The sequence below is a fragment of the Chroicocephalus ridibundus genome, chromosome 1 (assembly GCF_963924245.1).
Source record: "Chroicocephalus ridibundus chromosome 1, bChrRid1.1, whole genome shotgun sequence".
In the NCBI taxonomy this organism is placed as follows: Eukaryota; Metazoa; Chordata; class Aves; order Charadriiformes; family Laridae; genus Chroicocephalus; species Chroicocephalus ridibundus.
Window position 1 is genome coordinate 126154328 of NC_086284.1, and position 26898 is coordinate 126181225.

The 26898-nt window shown below is 38.9% G+C and overlaps 1 protein-coding gene across 2 annotated transcripts in view; it reads left to right on the top strand.

Annotated features, from left to right (window-relative positions):
* The first annotated feature begins 4833 nt into the window (after nt 1-4833).
* COL8A1 (collagen type VIII alpha 1 chain) overlaps nt 4834-26898 on the top strand; it is a 94998-nt gene continuing 72933 nt past the window's right edge. For both annotated transcript variants that reach the window (XM_063350393.1, XM_063350413.1), the window contains exons 1-2: nt 4834-4919; nt 21097-21227. The gene's annotated coding sequence lies outside the window, so the exon portion shown is untranslated. The remainder of the gene's footprint in view (nt 4920-21096; nt 21228-26898) is intronic.

Here is a 26898-nt window from a genome sequence, read left to right on the forward strand (position 1 = left end):
CCCACTACTGGCTCATGTTCGGTTTGTTATCAAGTCTTTCCCATTGTTTTTAGCATAACTGCTTCCCCAGCCAGTGAGTTCCCTGACTTTATATGTTCAATTTGGCTTATGCTGTATCATATACCTTCTAGAAAAACAGCCAGTGTTTAAGGTAACACTGCCAAGAGTCACTCTGTTAAAAAAAAGTATGTATCTTTTTTCTGTTTTGATATGGTAAGCATCAACATCAGCTTGTGAATCCCAGTGGAGGCTCCAGAGCTGACACACAGATACAGGAATTCAGTAAATATAGGAGATAAATGATGCAATTATAGGCTGGATTGATTGATCTAATACTAGCAGCTTTGGACTGCATTCCCTTTTCATTGGTGGACACAACACTAAACAGAATCAGCACAGCCAAGACACACACAAAATGGTAGTAGTTATGGCTAGAGTATCAATTCTTTTTTTTTTTTATTTTTAATTCTGCCTCTATCAGGTTATGTGCTAAAGAATGAACCTTGTCATACAGAAGGAAACATTTTTTGGGGTAGGCACGTATATTTTAAATGTGCTCCTTCCACACGCACATTCAGGCCTTGGTGTGTACAAGAATGCAAAATCTGCATTTTCAAAATGTATCTTCATTTTGTATCCTACATTGAATTGTCATACAATGGATTTGTAGCCAGACCATCTGACTGGCCCTAATCTATGGATGCAAATCTGAAAAGCAATATCTGATAGATTCTTGGTATCATGCAGAGAAAGCAAATTTAATTGAGCTGTCACTTTTTAAACTGTTCACTCTCTCCCCTTACTCTCCATTCTAGGTTTGTGAATCTTTACTGTAAAAAAAACCAACAATGCTCTATAAAAACTGCAACACTGTCACATTTAATTCTTTAAAAGGCAAATTTGCTGGAAAGACTTTGGATAAAACTTACAATGATGGGAAGCATGACAGAAGACGGAATGTTGCCTGAAACCATAGGTTAATAAAATGTACTACTGGTCAAATGGAGAAATTATTTTCTTTGGTCCTACAGTCAAATAAGAGGAAAAGACTGTATTTACATGAGGGTTGTGTAGGTTAATAGAAATGTACCTGTAGGCTGTTCAGAATATTTTCCTATCAAGAAACATCAAAATGAAACTCTGAAATGTCTTCCTCTTTCTTTAATTATGGCATTTTTAAAATTATAGCTGAAATCTGGCAGAGTTAACTGTTACCTCATGAGGTTACTATTACCAGTTTTATCCTGCTTTACGTTAGGAGATCTCCCTCTAATTCTGTCTGGTTTGTGTGTAAAAAAGCGTTGACACCTTGATCTTGATAGCTAATCTTCTGCCATCATCATGCTATCTAACTGTTAGGGGACTGTTCTCCTTTGATAATACCGCCGAACAGCAAGCATCTACCTACCTGAGCTGTTGCTGTGATGATGCATAAATCGTCATTTATTTGCAAAGGTTCAAGCTCCCAATCTATTCAGGGAGATTCTTTCTGCATCCACAATCAACACATTCAGCCACATTATTTTAGCTACATTCAGGGCAAACTGGGAGTAATCACTTAATTCCTTTATGGAACGAATGCAGGAATTTTGTCTTATGTCCTTTTAAAAGACCTAGAGTGAAATACCTGTCATTTGTACAGCTATAGTTTTAACCCGTGTTTTAAGGCCACCTCTGTTAATAATTGTTCTTTGCCATTCACTTTGTATGCTGGAACAAATTTAATTTAATAGAGGACTCACTGAAGAGTTAATGTGCATGGCTCCCAAAAGTGTGGTAAAATGATCTATCCAAGTCTAAGGTACTTTCATGAAGTTGATACTCTTACTCTCAGTTCTACTCTGTACTACAGGTGTAGGTAGCCCTACCATCAAGTAAAACAAATACCTGATACGGATTTTGAAAGCACAGGCTGCCTCAAACAGTTCTTGGAAGATCATGGGAAACCAATCTGGACATTTTGGGGAAAAAATGGAGAAGGTGGCCAGAGGACTGAAGTGTCCTTGAAAGAATAACTTCATTTTTAAAAGGCAGATGGAAGCTGAAAGGTTGGACGTCACTCCTAGTTATAGGAACATGACAAGCCTTTCTGCCATGTGTCCACATTGAGTTTACTGTCCAGCCTGGCAGCGTGCCCTGAAATCCAGTCAATCATGTGATGACCTAAATCAAATTTCCCAAGGATATTTTGGTAAAGTTTTCATCTACTAAAAATCTCATTAGGAAAGACAAGCAATGCAGTAACTAGAAAATCACAGGTCTGTGCCTAATGTTCTAGTCTCATCAGGTAATCTTCCATATAATTGCATCACGGTGGTGCTTTAATAATCATTAACATAGGTCTAATACTTTTTATCTATCTTTATGTATTGGTAGGTTTATTTAACACTTGTAAAGTGCTTTAAGATTCCCTGAATAAAGGAACTACAGAAAAACTTCTTTAATTCTTCTCTTCTAGAAGTTTAAAAAGGTGAGGCTACCCTTCAGTCTGTAGTACAATAGGACACATGATCAGTGTGCACAACCAACAGAGTATGAAGGAGTTACGCTGAGCTGGCTTAAGTATTCACTCTCTTCTGAGAAATGAAGTGGCACTTAGCACCTGAAGTTTAGGGTCAAGAGCTTAAACAAAAAAATTAAAAAAAAAAAAAAATCGACAGATGGATACTCCTTTACATTTAAACTTTTGTTCCCAAGAAAAAAAGAGCTTGACCTTTAGAAGGTACTGAGTTTATAGAAGTATCCATTGATTTTAAAAGGGACCTACAGAAAGCTTATCAATTTTGAGACAATAGGAACAGTTTAATCACGAGATAAGGACATAGGTACGTATTTACTCTGATTTCTGAAACTCTTGACCTAGATTTCTCTGAGTACAAAACCATCTGATTGTTTAGATGGTAGCTGAGTAGAATTCCAGTTTATGTACATCATTTAATCAGTTGAACCATTACAAGGCGCCATAACTGAAATAGTTACAAAAACTTATTGCAGTAACTTGTACCCTTGCTTTCCCTATTCCTGTGTTATCATTACTTCATGTAGCCTTCCTAAAATCACACTGTAATCCCTTCAGAGAATAAACTAATATCTTCATGAGAACCGTAAAAATACATTGAGTGCTGCAGAAATAACAAACACTATTTTTTTCCCCCAATTAGTAGCAATAACTATTTCTAACAAGTAGAAATTGTCCTACCCAACAGCAACCTGATACCTGTAAGAAATATTAGCAATTTAACCAGTCCTTTTCAGCTTGACAGTCCTAAATCTCACAAAGGCTACATCACCAAGGTTATGTAGCTACTTCTGCCACATAACACTGACATCCAACTGGATATGTGCTTGATTTGTAAGCCTTTTTCTAAAAAGGCAAAAACAAAGTTGCATGTAACTAAATATGTTCTGATCAACTCACTCAGTACTAATTAAAAAACAAACAAACAAACACGTGTTCATTATAGTCAAGAAAAAAGGAGAAGAAAGATAAGGAAGGGAATGTTACTCTGAGTTAATCTTAAAATTTAATAAACATTCCCAACATAAATATCTTGAGACCTATTTACACTGATCATAGCATATATATTCAGATCTTAAAACACAGTCACAAAAGTCTAACACTAAGAGCAAATTCAGGATATTGACGGGAGTTCCCAGATTCTATAAGCATCTTACACCTCCTTATCCAGTGACCAGTTTGGCCCTTTACTGCAAGAAGCAGTATATATATCATATCTCATCTCCACCCCCTTCACTACAAACTTGCTTATCTCAACTCTGTAAACTCAGGTTCTCATTAATTTGTCTGTCTGGTCCTCCCCAGATTCTGAATCAGGATGCCCTTCTAGCCACTCCCTTGGTTTCAAATCACTGTCCTCCCCTTCCTGTTGTATCTTTCTGGCTTTCTCCGCTCACTAATGTTCCAATACAATGCAGATTTTACTCCTGTATTATGGTAAATAATACAGGCCCAGATGTCTCATGCAGGGTTATGTGCAAATACAGAATTAGTGTATTCTAGATGGGTACAACTGTCTGTTTCACCTGCAGGAGCCAGTGTCTGGACACTGTGCCATCCAGTCTTCTGTGCCCTCAAAGCAATGAATGAGTTAAAATGAACAATGAATAATTTTACACAGAAACCACCAGGAATGCGTATTCCTACTGGTTTGTCTTTCTGGCTACATTTGCCTTTTGAGAATACCAGTTGGGAAAATTGTTTAGTATTCAGACACAGGGAACAATAAAACTGCTCTAAACTGAACTGCTATAATGTTAATGTGTAGATAGAACATGTTACAGCTGCATCAAGGAAAAGCTGGGTAGCTCAACACAACAGAAACTCAGGAGGATTGCGGAGCTTAGATCTAGTAGACATTTGGAATATAAAGGAAGTTCACTGCCTGAGTAAACAGACAACTTTAAGGATCAAGCTTCTTCATAGCTATCCCTTCTTAGAAAGGGAAACACCAGCCTTTCTGATAACTACTTTGCATTATTATCTCACTGCTGTAAAAATCCTTCCAAAAGATAAAGTGAGACCTAGTAGCATTATAACTGTAATGACTAATTCAGAGATTCGGACTCAGAGAAACAAATACAGTAGAAAATCTTTACTTAAGTAAATATTTAAAGAAAAAACCAACAACAAATAAACCCAATGCTATTTCTCCTGTAAATGCCATCCAGCTTGCTTTTTCTCCCTCTCTCTCCGTCCCCAAAGAGCAAAAACCTACTCTACAATGCCTTCTGAAGGCTGTCTGCCTGCTATCCTCACTGCCCACCTACCGTAGGGAGCAGCTCCTCCCACCTGCACATAAAAGCCAAGTGCATGCTACCAGCAGCAGATCAGAGCACTTTCTCAGTCCTCCACTGTTTTGAGCCAGTGATCTTCTCTCCTTGGATCTTGTATACTCAAGGTAAGATTACTGCTACTTCAGGTTTCTGTTCTAACCAGCTATTGTGAGGAAGTCTTAATGCGAACTCTAGCACTGCCTTGCTGGGTGGTGCTGGCTCCCCCCCCCCCCCCCCCTTTTTTTTTTTTCAGATGTAGTGTCATCTGACATTTAAGTTAGTAACAGTCTGTTGTTTTAGCAATGAAATAAAAACAGATCTTGCTGGAAAACACTGTGTGGCTGGGAAAAGGTCTTCGCTCCCTTTCTGATTGATTTTGAAAATATTAGTATACCCAGACCAATTCTAACAATTTATTATCCTTCTTAGTAGTTTCCCCCTCAGTCCAGTCAAAGTTATCAAAAAAAAATACACTCTAAAGCTTCCTTAAATTCCGTTTGATGAAAAAAAAAGAAGCTTAGAGCTAATTTAAGGAAGGAACTGTTTTTAATTAGTCTTATTACTTACTAGCCAAATTGAGTCAATTTTGGGATTGAAGTGCATCTGCACAGGTTTCACTACCTTTAAAAAAAGTGTGATGGAACTTAAGCCCTCACAGAAGCACATTAATAAGGCTGATTGAATTCACTATCTGGTATCAAATATGCTTAAAGTACACATTCCACAAGCAAAGTTCTGTTTCTTGAAATAACAGACCTTGTGCCTTTATGAAATTTCTAGATGAGTTTGAATTACATTTTATCTACAGTTTGCCTACATAGGCATTTATAATGCTAGGGGAAGGAATAGTCAAGTGCCTCAGAGACAGCTACTGAACAGTTGAAACATTAAAAAGTAAGTGGTTCAAAACTATATTTGCATTCCCCTCTATTCATCTATCCATCATCAGAGATGAATTTATTAGTGACTAGTACCAGTTTCTCATGTTGTGTGAGTCAGTGCACTTTTAACACGCAGTCACCTGTTTAATGAAATTCCATCATAGAAATCCTAATCCTAGAATGCCTCTCTGCAGTGCTCAGAGAGGAGGGAAAGCATGAACTACCAAAAGCAAGCAGTGAGGGCTGTCTGTTAATTGTTTGTTCGTACTCTATGTAATACATTCTGCAGTTAGAGAGTGGTATTTTCTTCGTAATAGCCAAACAATTGTCTTTCTAAATTGACTCTTTTTTGTTCTTTTCCCAAATAAAAAGTCTTTTCTAAAAAAAGAATTATGTCCACATATAAGTCTACTCACATTAGCTGCAACATTTTAAGCTATAGCACTGCGTAACAACAGCAAAGCTCTGTTCAAAGGGCCCTTTTCTGCATACTGTATCTAAGATTTTTTCTGTATTTTACATGTTATCTATTGTAACTAATGGGGAAAAGAAAACATTGCCTTCAGCTATTTGCCTGGAAGATTACATAAGTATCTTCTAAAAAAAATCAAAACCAAACCAAAAACCCCAAAAACCAAACAAATGGAACTATTCAAAAACAAAGTACAGTGCTTTCTATAGCAGGCTTACAGTAAAACTATTTTTGCATCCAGGTAATGCATATAAATTGCCCATAAAAGACACGAATACACCCCAGTGGTTTTCCTCATAACTGGCTTTCTATCTCTGAGCTACAAAATTTCATTCCTTAGTTAACATCTGATTTTTATAGCAAACCTCCCTTCCCTCTCCCAAAATACCCCTCTTGTAAAACACAGATACGTGATTTTAAGTGCAGTGCATACAGAATTTAGGTCTACAATCTGTCAGTAAAGCCTCATTGTTCACACAGAATTTTACTCTATCAGATAAATCAAAGTTTCTAACAGAGCAATTTTCAAGAAAAAAAACCCAAAACATGCAAAAAAATGCATTTGCCATAGGAAATGTGCATATAGCAAAATACCTTTTATTAAAGCCTGCTGTGAAATGTAATGTTTTGGCACTTGAAAAATGGATTGCAGGACATATTAAGAAAACTCTATTCAAAGGAATGTGTCTAATTTAGATCAGAATCTCCTCTGAGCAATTTCTCTCTTAGGCCGAGTAGATAATTCAGCTTAGCATCACTTTGCAGCAGGGGATGAAGGGAAACTGCACCCAGCAGGTCTCCAAGAGAACTCAGATGTCTAGGAATGCATTTATTCACTTCTGTGCTGATCTGAAACTCCTTTTTATGAGATCAAAGCATACTGATATTAAGATAAAAATACTGTCATTTTAAAACAGTACTACCACCACAATAAATAAAAAAAAAAAGGTGAATCAGTGGGAGAACAAGGAATTCAGATTATTTGAGTAATGACCATAACATTTTAAAATAACAAAATAAAGAGATGATATTAATTTTTCAGCTGCAGACCAGTTAAGTGTTAAGCAGGCATGCTCGGCCATTTCTCCTGAGGGTTGCGCTTAGGTTGTTTAGGTGTTCATTTAGGGCACTAATGCCCAATTACGCCACTAGTGTAACTCCTACTGCTGTCACAAGTGTTGAACTAGATACCTAGGATAAGCATATCACTGTCTGCTTAGCTATGCATAGGCCTGACACTACCACTGCTTGTTAGACATTCTGATCTTTATGAATTTATTTTCACCCGTCTGTGAGGCAGAGATACATTTTCCTCTGGCCATACCGATAGTAAACCTATGGACTGTTTTGTTTATGGTCATAGTGAAAATTCATGGTGGAGAGCCAGATTTAGTTCCCCTGGGTTCCCTTCCAGCACTTTAATCCCTTGCTTCATTTTCTATTCAGCCTTATAAAGTCCACCACTTTGCAGCTGATCTGTCTTTGCATGATTCTTTAGGGCTGAACAGCAGGGAGAATTCCAGTGACAAAACTTGAGAGCAGTAATTTACTCTTAACACTTTCAGACTTCCTCTGAAACCCTTTACAAACCCCTTAACAGGATTTGCAAATTGTTTTTGGAGGGGGTAAATAAATAAATAAATAAATAACCAAATGACCACCTCTTTCTTACCCTCTGTGGTTCAAGGAGACCAACTCACTCTTGGCAGGATGAGCAAGCAGAGATTCACTACACCTGACTATAAAAATTCAATCTTGGTAGCTCAGTAGCAGTAAAGAGCTCAAAGAGAAGCACATGGTGCTTAAACAAAATTATTCACATGGATCTTGTATGGCACACAGAATATATTCTTTTTTTTTTCTACATTCACTATCATGTGCCACCTCTATAAACATACAGAATATAATCTCCTACCCATTAAAATAAACAAACAAACAAAAAACCAAAAAGCCCACCAGCTTTACCCTACCCCTTCAGTTTTTAACTCTAGAGCTAATTTATGAGGGTGCAGACTCCTAATTGCTGCGGTGGCCTTGCAACTATTGCGTTTAAAAAAACAAAAAAATTAACACATTCCAATGCTCGATTTCTAGAATAATTGCTCTAGCAATGGAGGCCTTGTCTCTTTTAAATTGAAAATTACCACTAAGCATGCAGTGCTCCCAGATAAAATAGTGAATGTGTGAGAGGTAACTGGAGGACTAGCAGGAATGATAAGGACTAGAAAAAGAACCGTTAATAGTTGTGTCACTACCCGCCATAGAAGGTAGGACAATTTTCATATGTCCATGAGCACATCTATGAGGCAGAATTTTCTGCCCACTTATTCTACGTCTTGCTAAATATCTCAGGAGAGGAAAGATTAAATTTTATCCTTGAAGCTTAAATACATCCATATATTTTCCCTTACTTTTTTGGCCTTCCAGTTATTCCAAGCTGTGGATTCTTTCCTTCTACAGGGAGGTAATTTTAAATTTTCACTGGTGTCATATTTCTAAAAGAACACTGGTTCAAAGGAGTTATTGTAGTGAGGAACAAGAAAAGACAAAAACATTAGAGGTGGCTTGTTCTGTCTGATTAACAACAAATATCTGTATTTAACTGCTCAAAAGTTTTTTACTTTTGCCACTTACACTTTCTAGAGTTTTATGTAAATGATGTGGCCTTTTTGTGGCTTTCCCTCCAGAAAGTGAGATGTATTCTTTGTGCTAACAGAATTCTCCTTCAGCAAAACTTGTGGAGCTCTGTGTGTTTAAAAAGATAATGATGAGTCCTGGTTCTGAAGCCTTTTGTGGGTCTTGTGCAATAACTGTGCCTATTCTCTGTACACATCAGTAAACAATTGTGCTTGGTCTCCCTGTACTCCTGAAATGTTGGATGTGTTTCTGTAATTGTCTTGATGTGTAATGAATTTAATGTCTCATAATTGCACTGCAGGGGATTAATACCACTAAGCAGTCTAGGGACATCTTTTGATGATTAAAACTTCTTCGATGCAAGTCCGTATTTTATAGCAAAACCAAGATGAATGTAAGTCTGCTGCTTCTTGAATGGCAGGTGAAACTGTTGAGGGGTGACATGTAACGGCCCTTTTCAAAAGGGAGTGAGAATCAGTGCCCTCTCTTGGTTAGAAAAAAGATATATAAAGCAGCCCTATGAGAGTGTTTATCAGTTCCCTCTGCTGGCTACAAAGCCCACAGCCAGATGAGCAGCTGTGTTTGCGGAGGCGAAGGTCTTAAGTTCTATTCCCAATGCTGTGTGCATGTGGTAAACTGATGACTGTGGTGTCTGTGCACGTATGTGGACATCATTCTTTATAGGGTCTCATCAACAACTACACTGAGTTCAACATGAGGGCACTCAAAAATAATATGGAGTTCCTGGGAGGTAAGAAAATTTCCACTTAGGATCTGAGAAGCATGCTAGCAGCTATGCCATTCATAATACCATGCAGATAGAGCATCCTTTTGTTCCGCATCATATGCACACCGTGCTTTTTCCACCTCTTCAAGAAAGTGTGTGTGCACGTTCATTACACTCAGTTTAGAGACATCTGGCTAGTTATCACAAATATTCTTGGCAATTCCAAATTGTAACACTTCAGAATGTCAGCTTCTGAGAACTCCACATTTGCACAAAAGCAATAAATGGTACCAACGAGAACACTCCAGCCAAAAAAAAAAATCCACAAACCAAAACAAAACAGACAAAGAACCTAACTAGTTCTTCTCCATTCTTGCAGGGAAAGGCCTATATAATCTGGTTATGTAACTGGAGAAACAGGTCACACAATTTATGCAGACACTCTGAAATAAAGTTGAGATGAAAAAAATACACTGCAAACTTAAGAAAGAGTTTCTATTTTAAATAAATATCCATAGCACTAAAAATCTGAACTCCTTTGTCAGGTATGCCAGCTCACTTGAATTCCCAGGAATCTTATCACAGCAATATATAGGAAATGCATAACCTATCCTATTAAAGGGAGAATGAGTCAAAACTAACAGCTTGACATACTAGATATCTAAAGGTATGTTAAAAGCCAGATTTTTGAAACATCTGCAGCATATGTTTCCTGCTAACTAAAAAAGCAGCCACTCTTTCCAGACCAACATACTGCTGCATTTTTCTCTCTGAAAGGAAAGTAACAAGTGTACAGTAGCACACTGTAGACTCACACAGGGAACTTCAGGCAAAGTATTTGAGCATTTTTGCAATTGAAAAATCCAGAGAGCAAAACAAGTTTCTAACAAAACGCAGTGTTATGATGTGAAACACCACCACATATATATAAAATACGCTACAGTCCCTGAAATGGACATGCTTACATTGCGTCTCATTTACTAGACATAGGGACAGAATGGAAGATGGCACAGCCCCAGGACACTCAAACCAAATACAGTCAAGTTACCACTGAAGAAATCTAGCAGTCAAGTCTGCTTGTGCCAGCACACGACTTACCTCTGTTCTGCCTTTCCATTCTTCCCACTGTGTGTGGAGCTCCAGTGAATGCAGAGTATCAGAACAAGGGTCTTGTATGTGTCTCAGAGACCAGAATTTCTCTTTCAACTTGCCTTTGAAAAAAAAAAAAAGGGGGGGGGGGGGAAAGAAAAAGGAAAAAGAAAGTGTTCAGCTATTTCCCAGTATTTCTTTGTAAATGAATTAGGTGATTTAGTCCAACTCTCAGTTGATGGACAGTCATATAAAACACACAACTGGGATTCTTGTTGGCAAATCTCAGCAAAAAGTCAAGAGGTAGTTACTTTAGGTCAAAGTTGAGCAATAAAAGCAGGCTTGTGAGGAAGGTTTATGTTGCCAGCATGAATATATCTGTCACCTGCACTTTATAGATAAAAACCAAATAAGTGACGAGTAGTCAAGCAAGTACATCCCACAAGCACTAGCATTCACACAAAACGTATTTTAGAAAATGAAGGAAAAAAGACAACACTCAGTACTTATTTCCTTTCAGTCAGTGGCTTGAATTGAATTTACCATAGTAGCACATCACATTGTTCGCTGCAGAAAAATGCAAAGCTTAGGCCTTTAGGAGTAAGTCTCTTGTGCTTTACTGGTTCCAAAAATGTCAGTGCTTGTCAAAGTGTTTTTGAAATAAAACCAAAACCATGTTAATAAAATGAACTTTCCAAGACAATGCTGGCCAAAACTGATTCTTAGATTTCTTTTCAGTAATAAACTGCCTCTGTGGTTGCTGAGCTGATAGGGAGGAGGATTTAAAGGGCCAAAGCCAAGTTCTGGTTAACTCAGAGGGTAAAAAAAGACCTCTCAAACAGAGTACAATCCCTCCAATGAATGGAAAGATTTTTGCTGGGGGCGGGCACAGCTTAGCAAAATCCAGCTGTGCTTTCAAAAATGGCAGTAATCATTATTAGGCTCCTTTTGAATGTATTCCAAGACTGGAATACTGTTGTGGGTACAATTTGTGATGTGCTGCTATAGATTACTGGACAAGAGTCAGTAGTTGTGTAATGCAGAATTTACAGGCTGAATATCAGTTCACAAGAGCTACCCTGCCTATTTATTAAGTAGTAATTCCCTACATGAATTAACAAGGCAACAACTGGAAGAATTCTGTCCCATCCTATCCCAGCCTTCTGGATGAATAGCTCCAAAAATATGCTCCAGTGAAGGATGAAGGCATTCATGATGAACCAAGTTCCTGCTGTGCACACAAGTCGTGTGCAAGTCTGGGCAGTGAGATCTCCGAACTAGTTGTTTTGCTGTATGTGCATATAGGTGCAGATGCTTCTGTCCTCCACAGAAGAAAACGGTGCTGTAGTTGGATGTTCTGTGCCTGTTACAGGAATTCCCACTATCCTCCAGTTCTACCCAGCATAGCTCAGTTTAGGATGTCTGTGCAGTACATACAGTCCAAGTTGCTGCTGGAATGGTGTTTTCTTAGTTCTTATGCTCAGGAACTCCTACAGACTCTTACTATCTTTTGGGGATCTGGGCATAACACATTACGTCAGGAAACATGGAAAACATTTTAGGATTGTTCCCTAAGCTTGCATTACTAGCCTCAGCTAAAAATATTGTTCGTACTCTTCAGGAAATAAAGAAAACTGTATGTTTAACATCCAAGCCTGATACTTGATTAAAGATTCATTTGCAGCAGTAATTTTTTTTATTGTTTTACTGCTACACAATTATCAAATGGCTTTTAAGTTTTAGTTTAAAGGAAATCCACTTGGCTCAGCTGTCTTTTATGTCACCTTCATTGCATTTTGGTTTTAGATTGCTCTTAAGCTACTACCTGTAAATACTCAGTATCTAAAATCCAAGCTACCGATTAGTTTTGGCAGGTGATTTTTATGGTGTATCTCTGTTCCACAGTCAGGGCAAGATAGTTCTTAGATTCAAATTTCAAGCACAAAAACTGCCTTTCACTGAGTTCAGAATTCACTTGCAATGAATATTTTATATTATTCTTTTGAAGCACCCTATTTTCAACATCACATCTATCACTCCTATGCTGAATGCTCTCAAGAACTCAATACAAAAAGTCTACAAAACACAAGCAAAACAAATTCAATTTGTGGCTGCTCAGAGACATTTTCTCTGTTCCACGTGCTTTCAACTTTCTACTAACTGCTCATCTCATGAAAACAAGTATTTCAAAAGTAAGTGAAGGGAAACCGATTATATTTTCAGTGCTCCATTCACGAGGTGTATTTTGAGAGCCATCATTTTAGCTTGATGGACACTCACAACCTACAGCCTTATCCTTCAAAATAGCCACCACATCCACAAGACTGGGAGCTGCTCCCTCGACTCCCACCAAGGCTGAAGCTAACTGAAGAAGCAGCTTGGCCCTTTATGGGGACACTCAGCACCACAGACCTCAGCTCAGGGTGCAGCAGCCATTCCTCCCAGCTTCTCCCCCGCCGCTGCCAAAGATGATGATGAGAAGTATTTTTGCTTGCTCAACTGCTTATAAGTCTTTCAGACTTCAGGAAAACATGAAATGTTGCACCTGATGCCCAAAAGCTGCCGAGATAGATAGCAGGGGTTTGTGTCAGTGGATTCAGTTCAGTGACAATTTAGTTGTAACAAACATAGAATGGTTTAGGTTGGAAAGGGCCTTAAAGATCACCTAGTTCCAACCCCCCTGCCATGGGCAGGGGCACCTCCCACCAGACGAGGCTGCTCAAAGCCCCATCCAGCCTGGCCTTTTTGTATTCTACTTTACAAAAAAAACAAAAAAACAACCCCACACAAACAACAAAAACCCTATTTTTGTTTAAAACACTGGTAACAGAAGTAGCCATTACGCACCTGCGTCTGGCAAAGCCCACACCAGGTTAAATTGCTGAAGGGGCCGCACCGCAACCCCTCAGCTGTGGGGAACCCTCAGGCCACGCTGTCGTCACCGTAGCCCTGGAGGAAGGTGCCCTCGAAGCCCCAAAGGAAGGTTCCCTCACACCCATGAAGGAAGGCGCCATTGCCTGTCAGGGTGGTGACAGCTCGTCCTGGTTAGGCTGCGGGCAGGGCCAGGGCCAGCCGCCATTAGGGCCCCCTCCATCAGTCAGACCAGGCCCCTCACAGGGGATTTAACACCTCCCACCTCCTGTTGTGGGCTCTGTGGTTCAGGCCCGCTCTAACGTGAACGCCATTTCTGCACATAGGCAGTCAGAAAATTGATTTAAAGCCTCGCACCTCCCATTCCCAAAGGAGAGGCAAGGGTTGAGGAGAGCAGAAACTCCCCGGCAGCCCAGTCAGCTGAGGAGCATTTATGGAAACACAATGCGTTTGAGGTTTCTTGGGTTTCGGAGATACAGCCTGGGGGCTTCGCTTCTGCGTGCCAGCCCTCGGTGCCCCTTTGAGAAGGATCTGGGTAGCATTAGCTCGCACAGATGCGGACAGTGCTGGAAGGCCAAAAATGAGGGGGGTGGAGCCGGGGGGGACTGCACTCTCAGCTGGAAAGAAAATGTCGCATCCTGTGAGGGAAGGCTGCTCGGAAAGAGAAGGAAGGCTGCTCCAGCACGCGCCGCAGGAGGCTCAGAACCTTTCAGATTTCCCCATCTGGAGGCAAAATTGAGGCCACTGTTAAGTTTAAAAAAAAAGCAAAACAAAAACAAACAAAAAAATGTCCATTTTGAAATTAAGGTTCTTTGGTCTTAAAACCAGAACACCCCACCTGCAAAAAGTACTACTGTATGTGAGTATCTAGTATAAGGAAAGTAACCAGTCTCGTAAAGTTGAAATTCTAAAACCCCAAAACTCCCCCCAAAACACCAAAATCTTTGGTGGGATGTGAGGAAAGAAATCCCATGGGAGGAAAAAAAATGATAAAACTACTGTACTCAACAGACTGGGAGTTCAGAAGGCGAACAGCTGAACGGAACAGCTTTATCATTTCTTTCCAATGTATTCTCCCCACACCGCTTTGTTTAGCACAAAGGTTTTTTAGGGTGAGTCTTTTTGATCTGTTTGTTACATCCTCTAGCATGGCGGAGCCCTGACTCATGATCAAGGATTTAAGACAAACAAAGAGCAGCAGCTCCTCGTGAACCTGAAGGGTTGCAAATTGTACGTAGAGCAAAGCTGACTCCTGGGCTCCTACTCCAGTCCCTTTAACACACTCTTACTTACACAGATCATTGGTATGTCTGGAAAGATATTATACTACAAACGCTTCACCTCCCTCTCCTGGCTGCAGAAGCATCCAAGAACATCACATACAGTAGATTAATGAATTTATCCTTACAAGCACCCTGGCAACATCACTCTCATTTTAGAGGAAATTGAGGCATAGAGAAAGTCGCTGGTGTAGCATTTCAAGAGGTTGTTCCTGTCCACATTCTCAAGTGTCTTCCCATCACGATGGGGGCTAGTTGGAGAGCTTGGTTCCCATCCGGGCACCTCAATGAGAACCAGATTTTCGTAAGCGCTCAGCACCCAGTAGCTCTCGCAATGACACTCGCAGCCAAATTTTCTGAAAAGTTCCTTTGATCATCTGGCTGCTGCCTCAGTGGAAGCAGAGCGCTTTTGAAAAATCTGATCCTGTTTGTGGGTGCTGAGCACTTTTCAAAATTCTTACTTAAGTGACCTGGCCAAGGATGCAGACTAAAATCTGAGCAGAACCCACTTTGCCTAATCCCTAGGCCAGTGATTTAACCACAGGCGTATCCTTCCATCTTCGGCAAAGAAAGAATAGACACTAGTTGGGGCAGGAATCAAAATGCCAAATAACTGCCAGTACCCGCGCCTGCCAAGAAAAATGCCCAGATACTTGTGGGCAAACCAGACAGCCACACTCTGGTACTTTCCTGAGAAAGGATTATTTCTAGTAGCGTTGCCAGAGTCTGGCAACCTGGATTATGCTCTTTCCAGATGTACCTGTTTCTTTCTGGGCCAAAACTCTTGTGAACATGCCCTCACACAGGCACACCCTCCCCACTCTTCAGGAGAAAAACAGCAGCTATCCAAACACTGTACTGTCTCCATTATCCTTAGAGAGCCAGGCATGCTGGGGCAAGACAACACAATTTTGTGTAATGATTAAGAAGCAGTGGTCGCGTCAGTGAAGATTCTTGCTTTCATTGAATATTTCATTCATTTCTGAACATAAGCAACCACTTAGCTGCAGTTGTGCTAGATGCAGAGGAGGAAACACATGCTATTCTTGGCCGGACTTTACCTCTGTGGGAAGCAGCAGTCTCTGTAGGCTGCATGATTAGCTACATTAGAGATTGTCCTGAACCTCAGGCAAGGATCTGCCTCCAGATTCTGAGTATCCCAAAGTGTGAATCTGTGCAAAACCCCCCAAACCCAGCCTGGATCCTGTATTCTATGCTCTGTTTGTGTGAGGTCCGTTTCCAAACGACAGTTTCCAAAGCCATGAGCTCAAGGCTAGCTTAGAAATTCCTCTTCAAGCTGATCATATCCATTCAGCTGCCACTCAAGATGCTGCTATCTGTGTCGCTTAGCATCAACTTGTTAGACTGTCTATCATAGGACTCCATCCCAGAGTCGAGCTTTCTTTAAGTGCTTTCCATCTCACCTCTGTCCCCAGCTTTCAGACCACCTCCTGAGTCAATATCTGACCAGTCTGGTAATAGAAAGATAAGGCACCCAGTCACTAGTGTGTTTTAAGGGAGCACAGACATCATATAACTAATGAATGAAAATGTTTACAGAAAAATAGTTTTGTAAAACAGCTCAGACTAAGCTGTTGCTGAGGGTTGAGCTCAAGCTATATAAGCCAAAAAATGCAGCTGTATCGTTTCTAGCTACAGCTAGAAACAGCTAAGTGTACTGGAAAAACCTTTGGGCGGGGGGGGGGGGGAGCTGAAACAACTCTCCTAACAGAGGATTACACCTAAAAACAAGTGTGAACATGTGTTTTCTGTTCTCTTGGGTCTATACCTGCAATAACACAGTGAAAGTGATGGCTGTGGTTTGTGCTTTAATTGTTGAATGACAGTGCTTTCACTTGATTCTGACATCTGCTGCAGTAATTATTGTAATAACAACTCCAGTCAGAAGCTGGACTTTGGAGCAATATCCCAGTCGATATTACAGCCTCAGCTTTACAAACAGAAAAGCTGAGGCAGAAAGGGATGAGCTCATGCAGCTTGTTTATGCAGACAGTTAATTACACATGTTTTAACGTACCTCATGACCAAAAACTTTATAGGGAACATCACTGGAGAAACCTGCATTATGGTTAGTAATTTTTGTGGGCCTTCATGTATTTGTTAGCAGATTTGTAACTACAACTTTCCACTTCTTCCATCTTGCAGATATTTTTTTTTTTTTAATTCTCTTGTCATGTCCTTGGAAGAAGCCAAGGCATTTCTGTGGAAAGCTGGGGTCCGTTGAGGGCCCAGGTGAAGAAGTCTGACTTAGGCGTCACCTCCTCTGAACTTGAAAACTAGCAACAGTTCAAATAAGGTCATAGTTTGGAGAGTAGCGAGGTGATCAGGGACACAGCCTGCTGGTAAAGGACTAGAAGATGTGACACTGGAGCAGGGGTACCAGAAAGGGCCCACAGAAAAGGCTGGCAGGCTTGACAGTCCACCCTGATGTGACTGCAGCAGAGCAGATGGTCGTTCCAGCGCTGGCAGGACAGGCTGCAGGGTGCTGACCATTAACAGAGGTTGATGTGCAGAAGATCAACTCTTCTGCGCAACTGGCTTAATCCAGAGGTCTTCTGTTGTGGGGCTGCTGCTTTTTCCTTCTAGGCCTAGACACCCTGGAACTAACTTTCCCACCTGGTCTTAAGTATAGTTTGGGGCTTGTGTCTTTAATATTAACAAAGGTAGCACAGAGGCTTAAAGGTGGGATACTCAACTTCCAGGTAATCAATCTCATTATGAAATACTCTGGGAAGGTTATGTTTCTTTCTAGAAATGCACTCCAGGAAATGGGAGGTGTTTCCTTTTACAACTAATGTGTGTGTTTCCCCCAAAGAGCTGTACTTTTGAATTGACATTTTCTGAAAAGAAGTTTTGATGAGAAATTCCTGCTTATTTCTTTGGGAAATAATTGGAACCACTTACTAAGTATAATCCCTTAAAAGTGGAGGAAAAAAAAAAATCCACTTTCAGGAGGGGACAGTCAGCATTTCCCAAATCATTCTTCTCTTTGTGCCCATGAAAATGGTCACTTGAAATCACTGCCTACTGTCTTATAAGAACTTGGGTCTCATTCTTAACCCAGATAAGTGTTAGAGAAAACTGTACTTCTGGAAACTACACAATTCAGTGTCCCTAAGCAAAGAAGTTTTCCAGCCTTTAGAGATTCACCCATGACAAAGCAAAACACCTGCCAAGATGACTGAATTTACACAGCTAAATAAATCACTTTTTAAGTGTTTAAATGTCACTGTGAGAGTGAAAAGATGAAATGTGCTGTATATCATCTCTACAAAACCAGAAGTAGTTATATTATAAATAAACAGAGTTTGCTTGGTATTAGGGACATAGGAAATTCCATTCAAGAACAGACAAATGGCACATCTTGTCTGGTATCCTGCATCTGGCACAGGCCTATAACAGATGCTTAAAATACTTGGCTCTCTTGGACCCACAGTCTCCCCCTGTTCCACCTACCACCAATGTTATAAATCACGCAGTTTTCCTAACCTCTGGTGAGAGTCTCTTTCCTGCTCACTTGTATAATGTGGGAGGTGGAAGCACAGGCCAGGGGAATACGTATTTGCCGTATGTGATACTTATTACGGTGGCCTGTACCGAATTTGGCTGAACTGTGGTTCTGACTGTTTCAGAACACATATAGTATTACTGCCTGTATTGCCTCTGTAGCCAAACGAAACAGCACAGAGGTGAGGACTACGCTTGGCTCCAGAGAAAGGGGGAAGCAGACACCTTCTCACCCTCATATGCACATATGGGTACCTACCAGCAAGTGTACCTACCACTGGCCTATTATTAATCAACTGCCTTCTTTCTGTCAAGGCACTGCCCCCAAATTGCTCCCTACTACTCAATGACGTATATATCCTGGTGTGGCTTTCTTAGTAACTTTTATAGTTTAATGCATGATGACTGAAAACTATGTGAGTTTATTCTCCATCAAGCAGAGTTCACTTTTGTCCGTATTCCAGAGGTTATCAAAACATGGTTCATCTACCCAGCAGTTCACATAATGCAGGTCCCCCTCTTTAGTTGCCTGGTGCTTCTAGCCATTGTCACTAGCATGATATGCCTACACCTGACAAAACTGACTGTGCTGCTCTCCCTTAGAAATGTACTTCCCACAGACCATGACCTTTTGTTTTCTACAATCTCATTCATAACCGACATTAAATTCAATGGCACAATTGGTTAAGGGCCTCTAAAACAGACAAATGAAAAATCCAAACCTTTCAATTTGAAAAGTTAAGTTTAAAAATCCCTTTATATTAATTACATTACAGCCTCTTTGTGTTCCCCTGTGAAATACAACAGGATTTTAAACAGGCTAAAGACAACTTATGACTACAGGTAACTACCAGTAAGGCCCTTTCAAATGTCATCTTGCAGAAAGAGAAAGCGGGGCAGCTGTAGAAATTATGACATCTGTAAGCTATATTTTAAAAAATTGAATTTGAAGGAAAAAAAAATTAAGTATCTCTCAGTTTGAGCATATTGTCTCTACAGTTTCTGAACACTGCTCTTAGAGAATGACCTAATAAATCTTTACATATTAATAAGGAAAAACTGAATCCTGATGGTGTGCCTAGGCTGGTGGATATATTTTCAGATGTCAGCTTTCTCCATGCTCAAGGATTTTCTGATTTTGGTTTCATCCTAATGAATATAACATTCAGGGTCAAAGGTCCAAATCTAGAGCAGACCTTTGAACTAGCTACCCCAAACTTGTATCCACAAAGAACAAGACTTTGCAGTAGCAATCTGCTTGAGAGAATGGACACATTAGAACTACTATGATACCTAGTGGAAGTTTGCATCCTTTAACATATTCCAAATCGACCATACATTCAGGGACTGCCAGGCTCAATATTATCAGGAGCTCTGTGACTTTCTGCACTTCTCTCCTGTTGTACAAGAGGAATGACTTTTGGAATATCCATCTTATTTCAGTCAGGAACAGAAGTAGAGGTTTTTCAAGGCAGACAAATGAGTCAGCCACTTGTTCCAAATAAATGGAAATGGCGTTCCAAGTTTCCTAGACAGCTTTAAAAACTACATAGAGCAATTCAGCTGTTTAATATATTGTATTCTACACCTCACATTTAAGAGGACACAAAAATCACAGGGTTTTCATTCCAGATATAAGTTGTTTTACTCACAGCAATCCTTCTCATTTTGTCTCTGTCCTCCATACACATGCTACTTATCTTGCTTGTGACATTCTCAAGAAGCAAGTGGCACTCTTCAGAGTAAAGAGCAGCAGTTGAGGTTCCCAGACTGCCACGTGTATCCTAAATGATGCTGAACGAAATGTCTTAATGTCTGTGATTGCATTTGCCCATTTGTTTAATGAGGATGCTAATGTTTTGCTTTCTGAGAAGGAATGTTGTAAACCTTAATTAATGTATCAGTGACAGAGAGGCATGAGTTACAACTTCAACGGTACAGTAAAACAGAAACATCTATGTGGATAAATAATTATAAGGCAATATATAAAACTGTAAAAATAATTTCTTTAGTGCAAACCTTCCCTTAACAAGAAACATAACTCCTTCCTCCCTCAAGAAAGCTGAATACACTGACTCATGTCTTTGTTTAAGTGTCATGGTAAATTTGTTCTTTTATAATGTGTAGTAGTTTAGCTTTGAACTTTTGATTTTTCGGGAAAGGCAGAGCGGAAAAATGTTTTCATGGGAGAGAAGTGCACATTCCAGAGCTGGCGACCGTTACTTATTTTGAGTGGGGGGGAGGGGGGAACTACTTAGGTTTTAGGCTTTGGTTGATGCAATTTGTTGTTTTCTGGTATTTTGTGATAAACTGAAGAGTTTACATTGTACAGTGAAATATTTCAGTTTTCTCTTTAATTTTTCCAGCTTTTGCTTGTTCAAAACTCTGAACAAGCTTGAAACTGATGCCATTGAGGAGAGAAAAATTAGCTTTGTATGAATAGAAATAACAATCCTCTGTAATATACAAAGTAGTCCAAAGAGAAAATAAATCACAGTTTACTGTGAATTATAGAGCTACACACAAGCGTATTGTGGGAATGCAGGCAATATTACTCATAAAAATAAAACAAACCAAAATGTCAGCCCTTCATGGTGTCTGTGTAACCTGAGCAACAGTTTTAAACACAGTTTTCCTGTGCTGTTTCATGTTTATTTAATGTATTAACATTTGATTACGTCAAAAAATATTAAAATAGGAAAATAAAATAAACGTTATGTGGCTTATTTATTCAAGTAAAGTAAAAAATATTTCTCTGCTGTCCTGCATGTTTTGAAGAGTATTAACATGCATGCTTTTCTTCCCTTCTCTTTCTAGAAAGAGAAGAAAACGCAGATTGTCAGAATCCTTCAGATTTGGTACTCAGCACTGCTATGATCTCTTCGTTACTGGATGTTGAGTCTGGATATCAGAACCGGTACAGTGAAGTACTCTCCTATTAAACTGAGGTAATTTTCTTCCTAACAATTTAATTGTTTAAAGCATTAGAAAAGATGCCCTCCCTCTTCCCTGCCAATAAAAACATTTCTGTGAAGAAAATTATACTGCACAATACAGCATCAGTTGACGTGAAAGCCATGAGAACTGATGCTTTTGCTAACAGGCAGGGAGATTCAGGCCCCATTTTTTTAATATAAATTTATCAAAAATGCATTATTTAAGATGGCCACGCTGAATTGGGTTTGGAAAGCAATTGCAAGTGTCAGCAGCTCCTTTCCCTTCATTGAGGGAGTAGTGACATGATACATGCAACATCCTGGATTCACGGGCTGTTAAAAGACTACTGTACAACCATTATGGATATGTCAGAGACTGCATTCTTTGCTGCACTGGCATTAAGAGCTAAAGTTGTTGAGGACAGAGAGTATAATTAATGAAAAAGTCTAATGCTGAAACAATGCAATTAACAAGTCTTTCAAAGTTTCATTTACTGGGGAAAATTATTGCCATTGAAAAGGATCTATCTTGTCAAAAATCTTCATAGACAAAGGCTAGAAACTACATGAAAATGCCAGCCCCAAGCCAAAGATGGGGAGAGTTCTCCATTCGCAAAGCCAGAAGATGTCAGGGTATTATTCTGAGAGAGGAAGGCTTTGCCGAGGACATTGACTGCCTTTCAGACACACATTAAGATAAGTTTCTACTTAGAACAGAACTGCACACAGTGTAAGCCTGAGGTAGTTACAGTACAGTTAGAGTTATAGGAACGTGCAATTTAGGATGCAGATGGGAAGACAGTCAGCTGCAGAACTGTATTCAAAAAAGCAGGTGTCTCTGAGGCTGGCCACTGTCTCATAAGGATATGGAGAAGCAGTTAACTTCAGAACTGAGTTACATAGAAAACATTTTCAGAAAGTTTTCTACCCTCACACAGCTTTAAATGTATCCCATTCTTTCCTGGTATATCGATAATCAACATACTGTCAGTTTTCTTTCCACTGCCCTAATGGGATTGCACACCTTTCACAACATATTAATATGAATCTTAAAGAAGCTGCAGTTTTACTTTATAGCTTCCCTTCTTGCTAATTAAAAAAAAAAAAAGCTTCTACAAATACAGACCAATACAGCTGAATCAGAAAAAACACAGTTAATATAAAGAATTACTTGCTTTTGATAAGATTAAGTGGGTTATCATATAATCACCACTACAGACAAGAGGAAAAGAAAAAAAAAAAACAAACAAAACCAGAAATAAGTGCAAAGGAAGACCGGCTAGAGGATAGATATGTTCTTATTAGTATACCTAACAAAGCTGCCTCAGGCTCTAAATTTGCTTTCAAAGTAAAGGAATTTTGTTACAAGACAGTAACCAAGGTGGCACATAATTCTTTGAAGTCATTTAAAACCTGCTTGTTAAACAAACATTACTCTGATTTTTTCAATTTTTTTTTTCCAAGGATTTCATAATATTTCCGGTATACTTTCAGAAATTTTTCTCCTATCTGCCTCCTAAACTATCATTTTGAACCACTGAGAAATTGTTTGCTTAAAACCAGAACTCTGTTTTCAATAGCTTTCTGTTACTAATATTCCTTAAGTTACGTTTCAGCTTCCAATCAAGGTTTGCTGCAACAGCTTCTCTTTTGATGCCAGTCCACTGTACAGTACCTTGGATCTCAGCTAGAATGCACAGTATGTCATGTGAACAGTAAAAAACAATATAGCTCAACTTTCCCGAAGTAGGTTGAATCAGGAGTTTTGAAGATAATCAAAACCATATTTTTACTAGCAAGCAGAGCCAGCAAGTCATTGAAGCTATATAAATATATTCATACCCACATTGCACTTCATTATAAAAAGAATCTCGCACCCAGGAACACAAAAATTCTTTCTATGGAATACTGAATAATTGTGGAACAAATAAATGGAAGAATACACTGATCTTTACATGAGAAGTGCATCATAAAAGGGAACCTAGTAAAACAAGCTGAATCTTCAGACTTTTATAAACTTTTGACGACTTTCTTAGCAGACGTTAGAAAACATGAAGGACATTATTAGAAAACTTGAAGGACTTTGTAAAGAGCAGTATTATTTATAGGAGAAGCATTTATTGCTTTTATTCTTTAAGTGAAACTTATGTATGATTTCATATACGAATACATTCAAGTGGATATATGCTTTTAGCAAAGTCTGCTGCTAAATATTTTGAACCAACTTATAGTCTTCAGTATGCCAATAGATAGTTCCCAGTCAATTTGATATGTCAGCAAGTTATTCTACAATAATAGTATATTTCTTATAGATGTTATTTATGTACATGTGTCTTTACAGGACTTGTGTCTAGACCCAATCTGGATTTAGACTGCTGTCACTGACAGCAGAATATAAAATCTTTGTATATTTCCTGTCTTCAAGCTATTTTTTTATTGGTTTTTTTTTTTGTTGGTTTGGTTTGGTTTGTGTGGGTTTTTTTTAATACTGGCTTTCTTTTCATTCCTAACTACAAAGGCCATTTTATCAATATAAGTGGAAGTTATCTGAACAGCAGCCAGCAGAACACAGAGTCAATAGCAATGATTCATGGTATTTTTTATAGTTTGTTGTGGTTTTTTTAATGTTCAGAGCCCATACAGGCAAGAAACTATTTCCCATACTGTGAGATGGAAATACTGCTCAGCCCTTTGTAGAATATAAAGCTGAAGAATGAAATTGAAGTGATATTAGTCAAAGCTAAACACTTTCCTCATCTCAGAAAGATAGCACTGCACAGTTCAGCCAAATTGTGGCTATCTGAAAAAGAGAAAAATTTGATCACCTATGCCTGAAATCACACATTTTTAGGTTGTTCTAACCACAGCATAGGCAGAGCTAAACTGAATGATTTCACTGTGCTATTTCCCACGTTCCTTTGTTACTCCAATAACGTCAAAAATGCAGGAACTGGGAAGTCATATGATCCCTAGGAGAGAGAATATTGTGGTTTCTAAGAAAAATATTTATTACCAAGCAAGCTATTTTGATTTATTAAATGATAGTTTCCCATCATGGTGATTTTTGCTGTGGTGCTTGAAACCACAATGGTTGTATAAAGCCAAGACCTTATTTGTTTAAAGGCATCCACTAGTGTTTTTCTTAATAGAAATATCAGTTTCATGACAATGCCAGGTCCATAGAAGTTCATCCAGGAATAAACTCTTGAAAAATTATTTTTTTCCTAGAGTGTCCATTAAGCCAGTGCAGGCACCGTGTCTCACTGCTAGTGTTCTAACATTAGATTTATAGAATGTTATAATTAAAAACAGGTGATGGGCAGCACTACATGCACAGCAAGCAAAGTGAAAACACTGGCAGCTCAAGAGCCACTTGTGAATCATCAAAACTTTTCCCTGGATAAACTCAGTAGTTATCCTGGTAGGTTTTCTGGCATTTTTTTATTTTTGTTTTTAATTTAAATTCTGCCACCACTATCCCCATTCTCCTTTTTCATGTCAAAGATTAGGGACCATCTGTCTACTTTTACAGTTGTGTAGCTTTTCCACTTCTATATTTACATGTCTATAAAATGGGACAAATTATGCTTTCCTGCTTACAGGGGACTTCTTGGAGGATTACAAACAAGTCCACACACAAAATTTTAAAATTATGCAGATTTTTAAGAGACACTCGTGTCTCCATTATGCCAGCTCTCTCAAACTCACATTCTGTACAAATAACACAAAGGAAAATAAAAGGTTCAAAACATATACATCCTCCACAGCAATTTTAAGAAAAGCAGTTCTTCAGCTTAGGACTGAAAAGGAAGGAGAAAGAAAGACACAGAAAAACATGAATCAGCAAAACAAAAATATGTTCCAAATGAGTTTTCACTTGCATAGTTAAACAAATACCATTTTTTTTTCTTCTGTTGTGAGAAGATAAGTGAGGCAAGGGATGTTGGGAAAGGCAATGGTTGTATTTAACCAAGTGAAAAAGAACTTGTATTCCAAATCTACCAATAGATTGAACTTCTGCGAATCATTTGCAGTGTACTAACCTGATGTGATCATGATATTCCTGAGTGAATTACATATGGTAACATAGTTTATAGCAAAGGAGTACTCCCCCTCCCCAATAAAAATCCACCCCTGTTTTGGATAATTGGCTACATATCCTCACTGACAGTGGTAAATACTTTAAATGCATTAACTGGTAGGAATATGTAAATAGGAATGTTTAAAAAAAAAAAATAAATCCATATTTGTACTACAGAAAGGATTACAAATTTTTTTTTTATGGATACATTCCACACTCTTGCCAATATAGTTCCCTGACTTCCTCTACAAATAACTCTGGTACATGAAATGAATTTCTACTAAAGCCCTTTTAGGGTGTTTCTTCCCTCCTTTTATCCTCCTCACCCCAAAAAAAAAACTTGAATCAGTAACTTAAAAGTTCTTAGCATTACTGTATCAGAGAGCAATGACTATTATTCTAGCTTTATGTTACCAGGCTGCCAACAGGAAGACACGGTATTAAAAGTTTAAGTTCTGTACAATGTAGTGAACTAACATTCTCTGAGAACACTTTTCACATTGATGGTGGAAAAACATGTTCATTTTTTCCTGACCTTACGGGATCATTATAGGCATGGACTGGATATTAGTACCTGAGAGAGCCTAGGCTGTGACCACACTGTATAGGTTTGCATATACTAACACATATACCTGTGCTTCCATAAGGAAAAGTGATTGGTTTTAATGCCTGTCCGTTGCTTGTGAGTGTACAATTGGACCCCATGTCTCAAATCACTAGGGAACATTAAGTTAGATGTTTACTCAGCACAGCCCAAACCCAAACTTTTTAGATAACATTGTGTTTACTTCATTGTGAATCAGAGTCTCAACTGACTTTGTTAAACTGCTTTATTGTATAGCAGTGACTAGAAAGTGAGATGGCTGCAATGGCGAATTTATCCTACTTGTTGCAGAGTTTGCACTTCATTAAAATAACACTTAGCAGTGCTTATCTATAGCTGAGACACAAAGCTGCCCTGGGGAACACTTGTTACTCTGGGCAATTAATCAGAGGTGATGGGAAATTTTTCTTAGTGTTCTTGATAATCTCTAGGGCATCATCCAACTATGAAATTTTGGCCTCACTGAAGTGGAAAGCAAGTTTCATCAGTAACTAGAATAGGCCAAGACTTTTCTCACAAAGCACTTAACGACCTGGTGTCATCTGGCAAAGTTTCTTTGTGCAGTCTTTTTCAGAGCTGGAGAAATGGTTCATTTCTATCAAATATTTCATATGCATACATAACAAGCCCCTTGTTTTGGTAATCGTAGGCACATTTTAAGGAAGGTTCTACACATTCTTTAGGGTAAATACATTTTTAAAAGGCTTGAATCCATAATCAAATAAAGTCTTTCAGTTCAGTAAACTTGAAGTCACATCCTCAATAGGAAATCTGTGGTTTTGCATGGGCAGGGAGAAAATACATAAGACTGTCAAAATGCTTGGAGATTCAAGCACCTAGCTTGAAACAGCCTGAAGACTTCCACTTTGTAGAGTGAGGCTAGCCTCAAAGATAATTTTTTTTTTTGTTAAAAAAAAAAAAAAAAAAGAAACACTACGTCCTCCATCAGATGCCCAAATTTAGAGATGTGTTACTCAAATTAATAGTCAACTTTATTA